Source organism: Ciconia boyciana, chromosome 8, assembly GCF_034638445.1.
Source record: "Ciconia boyciana chromosome 8, ASM3463844v1, whole genome shotgun sequence".
NCBI classification, from domain to species: domain Eukaryota; kingdom Metazoa; phylum Chordata; class Aves; order Ciconiiformes; family Ciconiidae; genus Ciconia; species Ciconia boyciana.
In genome coordinates this window covers 15,387,374-15,398,165 of record NC_132941.1, presented here as the reverse complement: position 1 = coordinate 15,398,165, position 10,792 = coordinate 15,387,374, and the positions used below count along the sequence as shown (strand labels likewise).

General features: G+C 39.9%; 1 protein-coding gene across 4 annotated transcripts in view; it reads left to right on the top strand.

Annotated features, from left to right (window-relative positions):
* Nucleotides 1-10,792, top strand: part of RAB27A (RAB27A, member RAS oncogene family) — a 38,130-nt gene that overhangs the window by 1,662 nt on the left and 25,676 nt on the right. The window contains exon 1 of one of the 4 annotated variants that reach the window (XM_072870774.1): nucleotides 676-777. The exons of 1 other annotated variant lie outside the window; for it this stretch is intronic. The gene's annotated coding sequence lies outside the window, so the exon portion shown is untranslated. Of the gene's footprint in view, nucleotides 1-675; nucleotides 778-9,029; nucleotides 9,048-10,792 lie in introns of those variants that run through there. 2 more of the 4 variants (XM_072870771.1, XM_072870772.1) reach the window with 2 other exon arrangements.

The window sequence follows — 10,792 nt, the reverse complement described above, 5'->3', positions numbered from 1 at the left end:
GTCTAGTAGGTACTTTCTTTGTAAGCATAATTGCTGGAAGTTTGTCCATAAAGATGGCAGCTGATTTTAAAAAGTCTCAAGAAAGAGGATGTCTGAACTGATGCGGACAGAAAGGGTTATTGATGCAACGGAGCTTAAGACTGTGCTTGCTAAATTCTGGAGACTGCTGAATTTAAAGCGGGTGTATGGAGCAGCTGTCGAGAGCAAAGAGAAAGTATTTTCCTCTTGTGAGGGAAGGTAGCCATCGGGCGGCAGAAACAACTCACTAAATCCACAGTGGTGGACATTACCTGGCACCATATTTTTTCTCTTCAAAACCTGTTTTGCCCCTATTGAATTTTTATTAAACGGCGTGTGATCTTTCAGAAAAGTGAGAAGGAGTACGACTGAAGAGCCAGCTTGTTTAATTAAAAATGTCCTGCTGAATTTGAGCAAAGTGAGTAGCAGGAGGCAGTGCCGGGGCAATGGCATCCTTGCAGTACGGTGCTGCTCTCAGGCCGTGCTCACCAGCCCGCTCAGCTTTCCCGAAGCCGGCCCCGGTTTCGGTGGACGGGGCGGGGGCCAGCCGAGCCCCGCCGGGGCGGTGCTGCCCGCCCCGCCCTGCCCTGCCCTGCCCGCGGCTGCCCCGCGGCCGGGAGGGGCCGTTCCCGCCCCTACCTCGGGCCTTACGGGAAGTGATGTTGCCTTGACGGAAAACGCACGCTTGCAGCCCAAAAAAGGGCAGGTGCGGAGGGACGCGGCGCTGCGGGAGCCCCGGTGGCCGGGGGAGGCGAGCAGGTAGGAGGGCAGCGAGCAGGGCTGAGGGGCGGCGGGGCCGAGGGGGCGCAGGGCTCTCGCTGCCCTGTCACCCTCCGACGGGGCCGCTGCAGCTGCAGGAGGCACGGGGGGGTTTCAGAGAAACGTCTCCGCTGCAGAACGAGTTAATAAATAATTTCGGGACGAATGGTTTGGGCAGGGAACTCGAAATACTGGGGGAAAAAGGTGATTTCCCTGTGCTGCAGAGCCTGGAGAGCGGGCCAGTGTCACAGCCCGCTGGCTGCGGGGACCTCTCTTGAACACGGCGGGAGCTGAGAAAGCACACCTGTCCGGCTCTGCTCTGCATCCTCGGCCTCTCGCCCACCTGCCGCTCTGCAGCCGGCGGGGCTGGCCGCTTCTCTAAACTAACTACGTGGGGTTTTTAACAAGGGGGCTCCGTTCGTGAGATTTAAGGAAAAGGTCTGAAGCCTCGGCCTTTCGACTGCCTGTGCATGTGCCTCACTTTACAACTGCTGCCATGGACACGATTACACAAATAATCCCTCTTAGGCCTTCACTTACACTGTAAGTGTAAGGCTGCAACTTACACTCACAGTAGCAGCTGTAGGACCTGCAGGTTTCCCACAGCTCAAGACATGCATTTCTTTTGTAAAAAAGAGAAAGAGAAGTGGACTGCATATCTGATTTAAAAAAAAAAAAAAGACTTTAAAAATGGTAAATTGTTGAGGGAGCAATGTAAGTGTGTTTTATCTGTTTAGCCAGACCTTAAATCTTGTATTTGGGTATCAACAGATCTGTTGCTTCGTTCTGAATACTGCCTGTTTGTCTGACAGAGTCTGCTTGCAGAGAGGGTTCAGGAGGTCTCTTCAACCTGATTTGCAATGCTTGGGCTAAACTGATGCTTTGATGATCTTGGATCTAAAAAAAAGCTAAATCCATCAGAAAAAGTCTTGTTTGTTCTAGCTCTGTAAGTAACTATATTAATACATAAGTAGTATTTTTTTATGGTGCTAGCAAAGTATAAAGGACATGCCTAGAACTGTCAAAAACACCCAACTTTAATTTTTATCTCTCCTTAGAGACGCATCAGGTGTATTTTGAGCTTTCTGATCGTATGACTCCTCAAACCCTTTCCCTAATAATTACTGCTTATGACTTTTTCATCAGGATAACACATATGTGTGTTTGGAGTTAGGAGTTCTGCTAGGTGTTATTGGCAAGGTGATGTTTCTCTATACTTACAATTTTTATTGAAACTCTACAAAATGTTTATTGATTTCCATGCATAAAATGTATTAGTGGCACTAATCAGTTTCTAAAATCTATGCTGCCTGCCTTTTCCTGGAAATTTATTCTTACGTAGACTTGTCTTCTCAGCCCTTGTTTCTTTTCATAGACTTATACTACTTTTGTGACTGTTCCAAGTATTTTCCGGCCAGGGAAAAGCATATAATACAATATGCATTTCAAATGTTGATACATAATTGTAGGAATAGTATTTGTGATGCTAAATGGATGTCTCAAAAGCATGGTTAAAAAGACTGAAAAAAGAACAGCACGTTCCTGTGTTTCTAGTTCAGGGTTCTAATTTTACGTCTACGTAATCTCTTGCACAAAGGAGTTCTGGGTGGGGGGAATGTGCTGCAACTTACACTGTTTCATTTTTACAGTTAATAAAATTTCTCATCTGCAACCAGATATCTAAAACCAGACTGTAAGTTTGTTTTCATCACTATCATCAAACATGGTAACATGTTATTTTATCACTTGACTACACATTTCCTTTTCTTTCAAAGAGAAGATTGGTGAGATAAAAGATTTTTTAAGTAGCTTTTGGCATTTACAGAAACAAGTATTATGAGCAGTAATCCTTGTGTGTTGTCTTTGGATTCTTGGTTGTTCTGTTACTGCCAGGTATCTGCTGTGCTGGCATAATGACCATTGATTGGTCTGTCAGTTTTCAGCATAACCCTGGACTTAGAGATCAACGCCATTACGAAGAGCAGTCTGTCATAGTCAACAGAGGGCTAGTAAGAATATAATTTAGAAACCGGCAAAATTGGCACTAGAGATGGAATATAAGGAATGACAACTCTTTTTTCCCTGTTAATGTCTCAGCAAATAATTATAACAAGGTGCATTTAAAATGTATTAAACTTATGGTTTAAATAGTTAATCATCAAATACTCTCTTCCCTATTAAAGCCGCATTACTGTACTCCACTGCACATGTGATCTGATCCTGCAGATAGTTAAGTTTGTTCTTCAGTAATTTCAAAGGGTTACTTACATATATATAGCTAAGCATTTGCTGGGCTGGGCACGTCAAGTGCTCAAGGACTTGCTTTCGCACCTCTTGTCTTGCAGACACCACTCATGTTGGAGATACAATCGTGTTTACAGAACTGACTTCAAACATGGCTGAAAAGTTGTTTAAGTACAGCATAGTTAAGAAATACAAGACAGCTTTTTATAGCAGAAACACATTTTTTTTTTCTATTTATACATATTCCTAACCAGTCTTCCTCTGGGAATAGCATCTGGTTATGAGATTTCTTTTCCTTATTTCCTTTTTGGTTGTCTTAGCCTGAAAACTGCACCCCTGTCAGGAGGCAGGACTAACTTGAACCACATTAAATCAGCTGAGATCATACCCTTTTATCTCCAGTGGAGGTAAAACCATAGTGAATGAGAAGTCCTAGCCCCTAATTTCTTGCCTGGAACATCCTTATATTGTTTTGTTTTCATACATAATACAACAGAATTTACTTTTGATTATTGTAATAAGTAGTCTCAAAGTCTGTGATTTATTTTGCAATCTAATAAGCTTTGAAGATTAAGTTATGGCATATAGATTAAAATATGACATATAACCAGCATAATTTTTTCCTGTGATGTTGCTGTGGCTTCAAGGGGTTGAAAATACTCCGATACATGTATAACAGTTTTGCATAGTACTGGGTGTTAGAATGCTTTTCACATACTGGCCTGCACTTTGGAGCTGACCTGACAAGTTCTTCAGTATTTTAAACTACTGCAGGAAAAAAAAAAAGCAAATGTCCCTGCTTTTACAGCTCTGAAGATAATATCAAAGTGTAAACCAATGCAGTGCTGTTTTCCTGAGTTTGCAAACCCATTTCCCATAGCTGTTCCCTTTCTCTATGTCTGATACTTTTACTGATGAGAAATGGGTAAGACTAAACCATATCAGATAAAGGCGCTTCTGGAAGACAACATGAAGGCTGGTAGTAAGGTAGGAAAGGGGCAGGAAGCAGCAATGAAGATACAAGCTTAGTAGGAGTACAGCTTTTTCCCCCTGCAAACCACAGATTTCTAGAAAAGGAGTTGGTAGATACATGAGCAGTGTTTTTAAATGAAAAGTTAAATTTGTGGGCACTTGCAAATAGTATTTTGAAAATCACTCTACACTTCTGCAGTGATTCTTTGTGTAAAAGAATTATGTGAATGAAAGGACTGTAAGGAGTATACCTAGCTGAAGTATTTTATGTGCAAATAAAACACTGGATGGGTATAAGGACAACTGCTACATAAATCAAGTAGCAGATTCCAGATTAACTTTGGAGTTTGTGATTGCAGTTTTGCAGCTGGCCATCTTACTGCTTGTGTGTACAGCTATCAGTTGAAAAGGTGATAAAAGGATAAAGGAATAAATAGCAAAATAGTTAAGTATTACTCAAGATTCAGGTCTTTTGCTTTCAGGTAAGGTGAGCTCCATGGGTAGAAGTAATGCCTTTTATTAGACCAACTTATGTTGTTGGAAAGTGTAGGTGAGCTTTCAGGTATGTAAGCCCCTTTCAGGTTTGAATTAGAAACAGCAGAAAACAAAACAAAATTGAAAACAATTGATACACAATTTTTGTAGTACTTCTGTAAAGCTTATTAACCCACAGGGCAGCATATGTCATTAGAAGGTGATGAAGGTTCTCTTGCAGAAGTACTACTCTTTGAAAAGCGTCCTCCCATTTCTAATTAAAGACTTCAAAATGGCAGCGCTGTCACGGTAGCTGCTATACAACCATGAAAGTGAACAGTATGTGCTCTCCAAAGTCAACCAAGTTTCACTCTGAAAGCCTATCTCATTATTTTCACAACTGTTGGATATTTCATTTGGTTCTCTTAGCTGCTCGGTCAAAGAGCTATAAGGAAAAAGGTTGCTCTATGAAGGAAAAAGGAAGAAAACAATTCTTTCCAATAACATCCTTGGGGAATGGGAATATTTGGACTAGACTGAAGGCTGCTATCAGTGATAAGGACTAATAAAGCATGTATGTTGGGTAGGAGGAAAAGAAAAGTTGATTCATTTTTATGATAAAAAATGCACGTTTGCTGGTTTTCTTGTGTGTCTCTGCCAGTCTTGGAAGTATAATGTTTCATATTAGTAGTTGCTGAGGGAAATTATATTCCTCCTGCAAATCCCTGCTGATAATTGCGTGACTAACATGGAGCGTGATGCATTTTGAAAACTTAAGGGTATCACTCAAAGCTAGCTGTTGTGGGAGTTGCTTGAGCTGTGAAACTGTTTTATGCAACATTTGCATGAGAAATGAATTGCTGTTATAATTATTGCCAATGGGTGGTGCTTTCCAAATCTACTTTGAAGCCTAGCTAACATTCAGAATGTGGATTATAGCAAAAAGTAAGATAGTTGGTTTGGTGTTTGTGGGTTGGTTTTTTTTTAATTGCAAATATTAATCATAATTCTCCTCCCCCCACTTGTTTGGTTCAAACCAAGCTTTATGCATGACTGAATGTGACCCAAAATACAGGTATCAGGTTAGGTTCTAGCCCTGCTGGTATCATCCATCTGTAACAGAGTGTTTCTCATCCAGCACTTTAAGATCCTGTGCACGTAACAGCACATGCTCCACTGACTTTCTCCTCTAACAATGACTCAACTTGACAGGTCTTTTCTGCTGGGGCATGAGCTGTCTGGCTATACTTAATTTTTCCATATTCTTTCTTGCATCAGAATAGTGTCAGGATAGACATCTCTGTACAGAGATGGTGTCATCCAAGTTTGAAGACAGTAGTGTCTGAATTTGATTGTATTTATTCTGAATTTGATAGCAAAACTCTCATAATTTTAGTTTGGATAAATGTAGTCTTAAGTTGGAGTTGTTAAAGTAGTAGTTTTTTTACTGTTCTTTAGCTATGAAGTAGAAGAGGTGACTATAAATCTTTATTTCATAGTTTTGTAGAATTGTCAGTTTGGATATAGTACCCAATGCACAGGATGGGGCCTGAGATCCTGCTGTGTGCCAGTAGAAGCAGGCTTTGGAAGACCTATGAAAAGAGCGTGCTCCAAAAGTAGAATCATGCTTTCTAGTAGGTTTAAAAACAAAACAAAACACAAAAAAACCCCCAAATTTGAACTGCTGATACAGTGAAACTCAACTAGTTTTTATTATATTAACTTTTTATTTTTAATAATAGATGTGCTTAAATTTAATTTGCCTTTAAATAGAAAATGTCTTTAAATCCAAATTGAAAGTAAATGTAAAATTGAATGATTGTGGCAGTGTGTGCTGTGGCTAGTCTGGAGCAATGCATGTACAACGTGGCCAGCTAGTGGGTGCCCCTTTAAGAACTGAAAAACTCTAACTGCCAGCTTTCAGTGGAGGTGTGCATCTGACTCTTTCCTTTATCCAGCTGCCCATTTTTTCACAAAGTGTATAGGAATATCTTTGTGGCTTCTTCCCCTCTGTGAAGGAAGGTTAAAACTGATCAACAGATTCAAATGTTGGGGGAGAATGCCCCTCTTTCTAATAATCTTTGTTTCCTTAGGAACCCAGGCTAAGAGGCATGTCCTCATTTCAGCTTTGTTGTTTGCATTGCAAATTTGGAGCTTTGCTCCAAGAAGTCCTTATTGCATTTGCAATCTCCAGTGTGGTGTGTTGAGCCTTAGGGAATTTTTCTTCAGCCTAGCATCCTGAGGGATCACAAGGAACGGGAGCAGTAACATTTTTCTTAATCGGGAGTCGCACAGGGAGTGGAATAGGGCCAATGGAACTGAAAGACCTACTTTGCTAATGTACTCCAGAACCACCACGTTTACAAGCCCACCCATTCCTCTTGCATACTCTGAAGGCAGTAAGATCAACCAATCATACTTAACTTAGGGAGTCACTGAATACATGTGGAAATGAAGGAGCTGTAATGTTAATGATATTCATGGTTTAAGAAATGGTAGAGGAGAAAAATAGGCATCACAGGTGTTTAGTTAGGTTTCATATGCTTTGTTGCATGGAAGATCGAACAATAATATAGGACAAAAGGAATACTTTTCTGTAGCTCAGAAGAGGCGTGCTTCTATATCTGTCAAGTAGTGCAAATAACTACCCTTTCAAGTTTTCCTCCTGAGAGCAGATTTAAGCTGGAAAAGACACTGTTGTCAGCTTATGGGCAGAATGAAGGACCACTTGTCCTATTAAGTAGATTTACAAAAGATGTGAACAGGGTCTTGTGCTGGAAAGAAAGCCCAACTGTGTCCAAATTGGAACTCTGCTGAGATCAGTTTTAAAAAGCAGTGTCTTTTACTTGGCAATGACATACTGGATCAGGTAGTGCAAAGAACAAATGCATATCGATTAAGCTTAAGCATGAATAAAAACATCAAAGTAACTTTCAAAACTGTATTAATATTATAGGATTGTAAAACATTGAAAATCCTTTCTAAGGAAGCTGTAGTGCACGTTCCTTTGCGTTGGTACAATGGCTTCCTGTAAAGCTACTACGTTTTTAAATTTAAAAAATACACTTAGTCATCAACCCTTTTAATATGTAGATAAAGATCATTGATCTAAAATGAGATTTGTAACTCTTCAGGCTGAAGATAGAGACATCAGATTATTAGCGTGCTTTTACAGCTTTTTACCAAAATGCAGGGACACTTCTATCTGCATGCATTGCTGTTCTTGGTGCTCGCTTCATGCAATCAGGCACCCACTTCGTAAGTTTTATAAAACGTGGAATCAACTTAAGTCTCACAGAAGAGCTGTAGCATGTCAAGTAATTAATCCATCTTTAGGTTGAATATTCCTCTTCTGAGTACAGGTGATTTAATTTGAATAGTGTGAATGTTGTCAAAATATCATTTCCTACATGCAAAAGGATCAAATTTGTTCATTTCAGTCAAAATGAACAATCATGGTTGTTCTTAACACTAATACATTTTATTGCCATTTTAAATACAGAACTTTTTATTCACCATTTCTTGGTGTCTTAACACCTTGTACATGGACACTTTTTTTTTTCTATTATTTTCTTTCTAATATTTCAGAACTCTAATAAGAGACAGAGAGAACCTGCTTCAGGAATTAAAGCTTTTTTTTTTTTCTTTCCCTTTTCATTCAGATCTGGAGAAAGCACCTACCCTCTTGTCTTTGCCTCAGGATAAACTGTGCCTATGCTGACATTAATAGAAAGTGATGTGGAGGCAGTAAACTTGTAGTTCAACAGAATTGATGAATCAATTAGATCCACTTGTTTGGGATAATTTTACCAGTCTTTTCTGAGATACTAACAGGTTCTTAAAATATAAGCAAATTTTATTTTGGGAAGCGATCTTTTGATGTTTTTCCTGTGAAAAAGATGACAGAGTTTGGTCTAAAGTTTTCCAAAGTTCTGATGTTGAGTGCCCAATTGCTGGGAAGGATTCCTGTCTTTAGGCAGTATGATGTTCCATGAAAACAAAACTGATGCTTTTAATTTGTCGATTATTTTAGTGTTAACTTTTTTTTTTTCTTGAAGAGACCCTGGTAACTCTTGGAAGTTAGTCATCTAGATCCTCTCTTGGAGGGGACTATTTTTAAGAAGCTCTTTTCTGTGTAAAACACTACTGACCTTAAACATACCAATACTTTATCTCTTGCAATGCTAAAAGAAAGCTCTGTCACCATTACTAGAAACTGCCTAGATTGGCTTATAGTTGAAAGAACAAAACATGAAAGTTTTACTTTAATCTACAGTATTACTAAATATTTAGCAGATGTGCCTTTTGGGTAGCAGGAAGCCTGCCTGACCTACTTTCATTTTAATCACTGAAGGGGTATTTGATGATTTGATGCTGGCAAAGTTCAGCTATTACATTTCTGGTGTGAAAGCTGATCTTCTGAGTGTGAGTTGTCTTTTCTTTCCTTTTTTCTTGGAGGGATATTGGTGAGAGGAAAGCAGAAAAAATTCAATATAAAGGACTTTGTCTTTTTCTTTCAGGTCTTTTTAGTTCTGTCTTGAGGTATTGGTGTGTTACTGCATTTATGGACTGCTGTGGCAGTAAGTAGCAAGCTCATTCACATCATAGCTCATCAATTTTCCTTTGCAGCGCATCCTATCAACCCCTCTATTTTTTTCCAGAGTGTCTTTTCATGAGAAGCTGACTTTCTTCCAAGTAAACAACTATAATTATAGAAATCTGCCTGTACCAATGAATATGTTCATATTTTGCCTATTTGATTTTTTTCTCACCCTACAAAATACAAAAAGAATAGGTATTTCTCTCACTGTGAAATAATTGCTGTATAGCACGTGCTCTGGCTCTTCTTGAAGTTTGCCAGCATATATATGAATCAGTTCATAGGTAGTGTGTCCCAGTGGCTGCTTTTCCCCCTCTTGTGTTTTTTAAGTTTCCTCTTTGATTGCCAGTAGAGGGTTTGTGGCACAGATAAGATTTGTGGACGCTAACAAATAACATTACCCTTGGCTGCCTGCTGGTTGGTTTTCATTCCATAGTCTTGCAGGTCATCTGTTGAATGCACGTGCAAAAACTATGGCTGTTGGTAAGGGCATGGTGAGTTTTTAGTGTGTGTTGGAAAAAGCCATTAACTGGTCGGAGTGCTGAAGAGGAGACCTCCAACAGAATTGGGTAATTGGGGGGTGGGGAGAGTGGAGGAGGTTGACACTGAGATGTAAACTTGATGTTAGGCAAGCTCACAGTTTTTGGCTTTGAAAACAGAGGTGAGTTGTTCTGGAGCATTATCTGAAATGGACTGTTGCTAGATCCTCTTCTTCCCCTATTTCTGTCTCCAGTGGCAGATGTCTTAATTCCTGCACGAACCATGGTCAGACAGGTAACAATCCAGCATTTTCTTCTAGAGAAAACACCTGCTACAGGACAGTTTGGACACTTGCAGCTTATCTCAAGAGCATGGAATGTATGAAGGCAAATATTCTGATGCTTATGATGAAGAATGCTCCACATGGTGCACTGTGTTTGACTCTCCTCAAATTTCCTCCTAAATTCCTAGGCCTGTATAGCATAGATAATTTTTTACAAGAAGGCCATAAATTCCATACATTCAGGTCATCTTGTTCATACAACCTGTTCATAAAACTTGTTCATAAAAACAGTGGGAAGACTTAATAACTAAATAGGTGGCCATTCCTTTGTAGAGCTGTAGCCTCAAAACTACATTTCACAGTTTCAGGACTTTACTGGTGTAATTTTAATCCCCTACATAAACTTAGAAAATATCCAAGCTCTTATAACCTGCTAAGATTTGGGTAGCAGTGAGAGAAAGGCTTACTGTGAGCTGGCTGCAGTGGTTCCTGTTCCAGCTGCTGCCGTACCGTTTGCGTGTGCTTCCTGCCACCGCAGTAGGGTTGGCTCAGCTGTTTGTGCAGCATTTGCTGAGAGGATGCAAATGTGTCTATTTAAAAACAGATACTTTAAATAACCAAACATTTATGTCTTCCCAGTTTGTAAACTGGGGCCCCCTGTTTTGGTACTAACTCTGCAGTTTGAAATCAATGTAACTTCACCCTCAGAAAAGAAGCTTTATTTCATCTGTACCTTCCTAGTAAAGTCTTACTGTTTCAGATAAAACCCTTTCCTGGAAGGGGGAAGTGGAAATCGGTTGGTATTCCACATGCCAGGTTGGTAAGAGGAAAGTTAAGAAGCCTTGTTTTGTCCTGAAATCAAAAGCTGAAGTCTGGAAATTATTTATGAATTGCTTTCCCCTCAAAGATGACAAAAATCTTAGTGTATGGAAGAGCTTGAACTCCGTTTACATTGCTGGTTG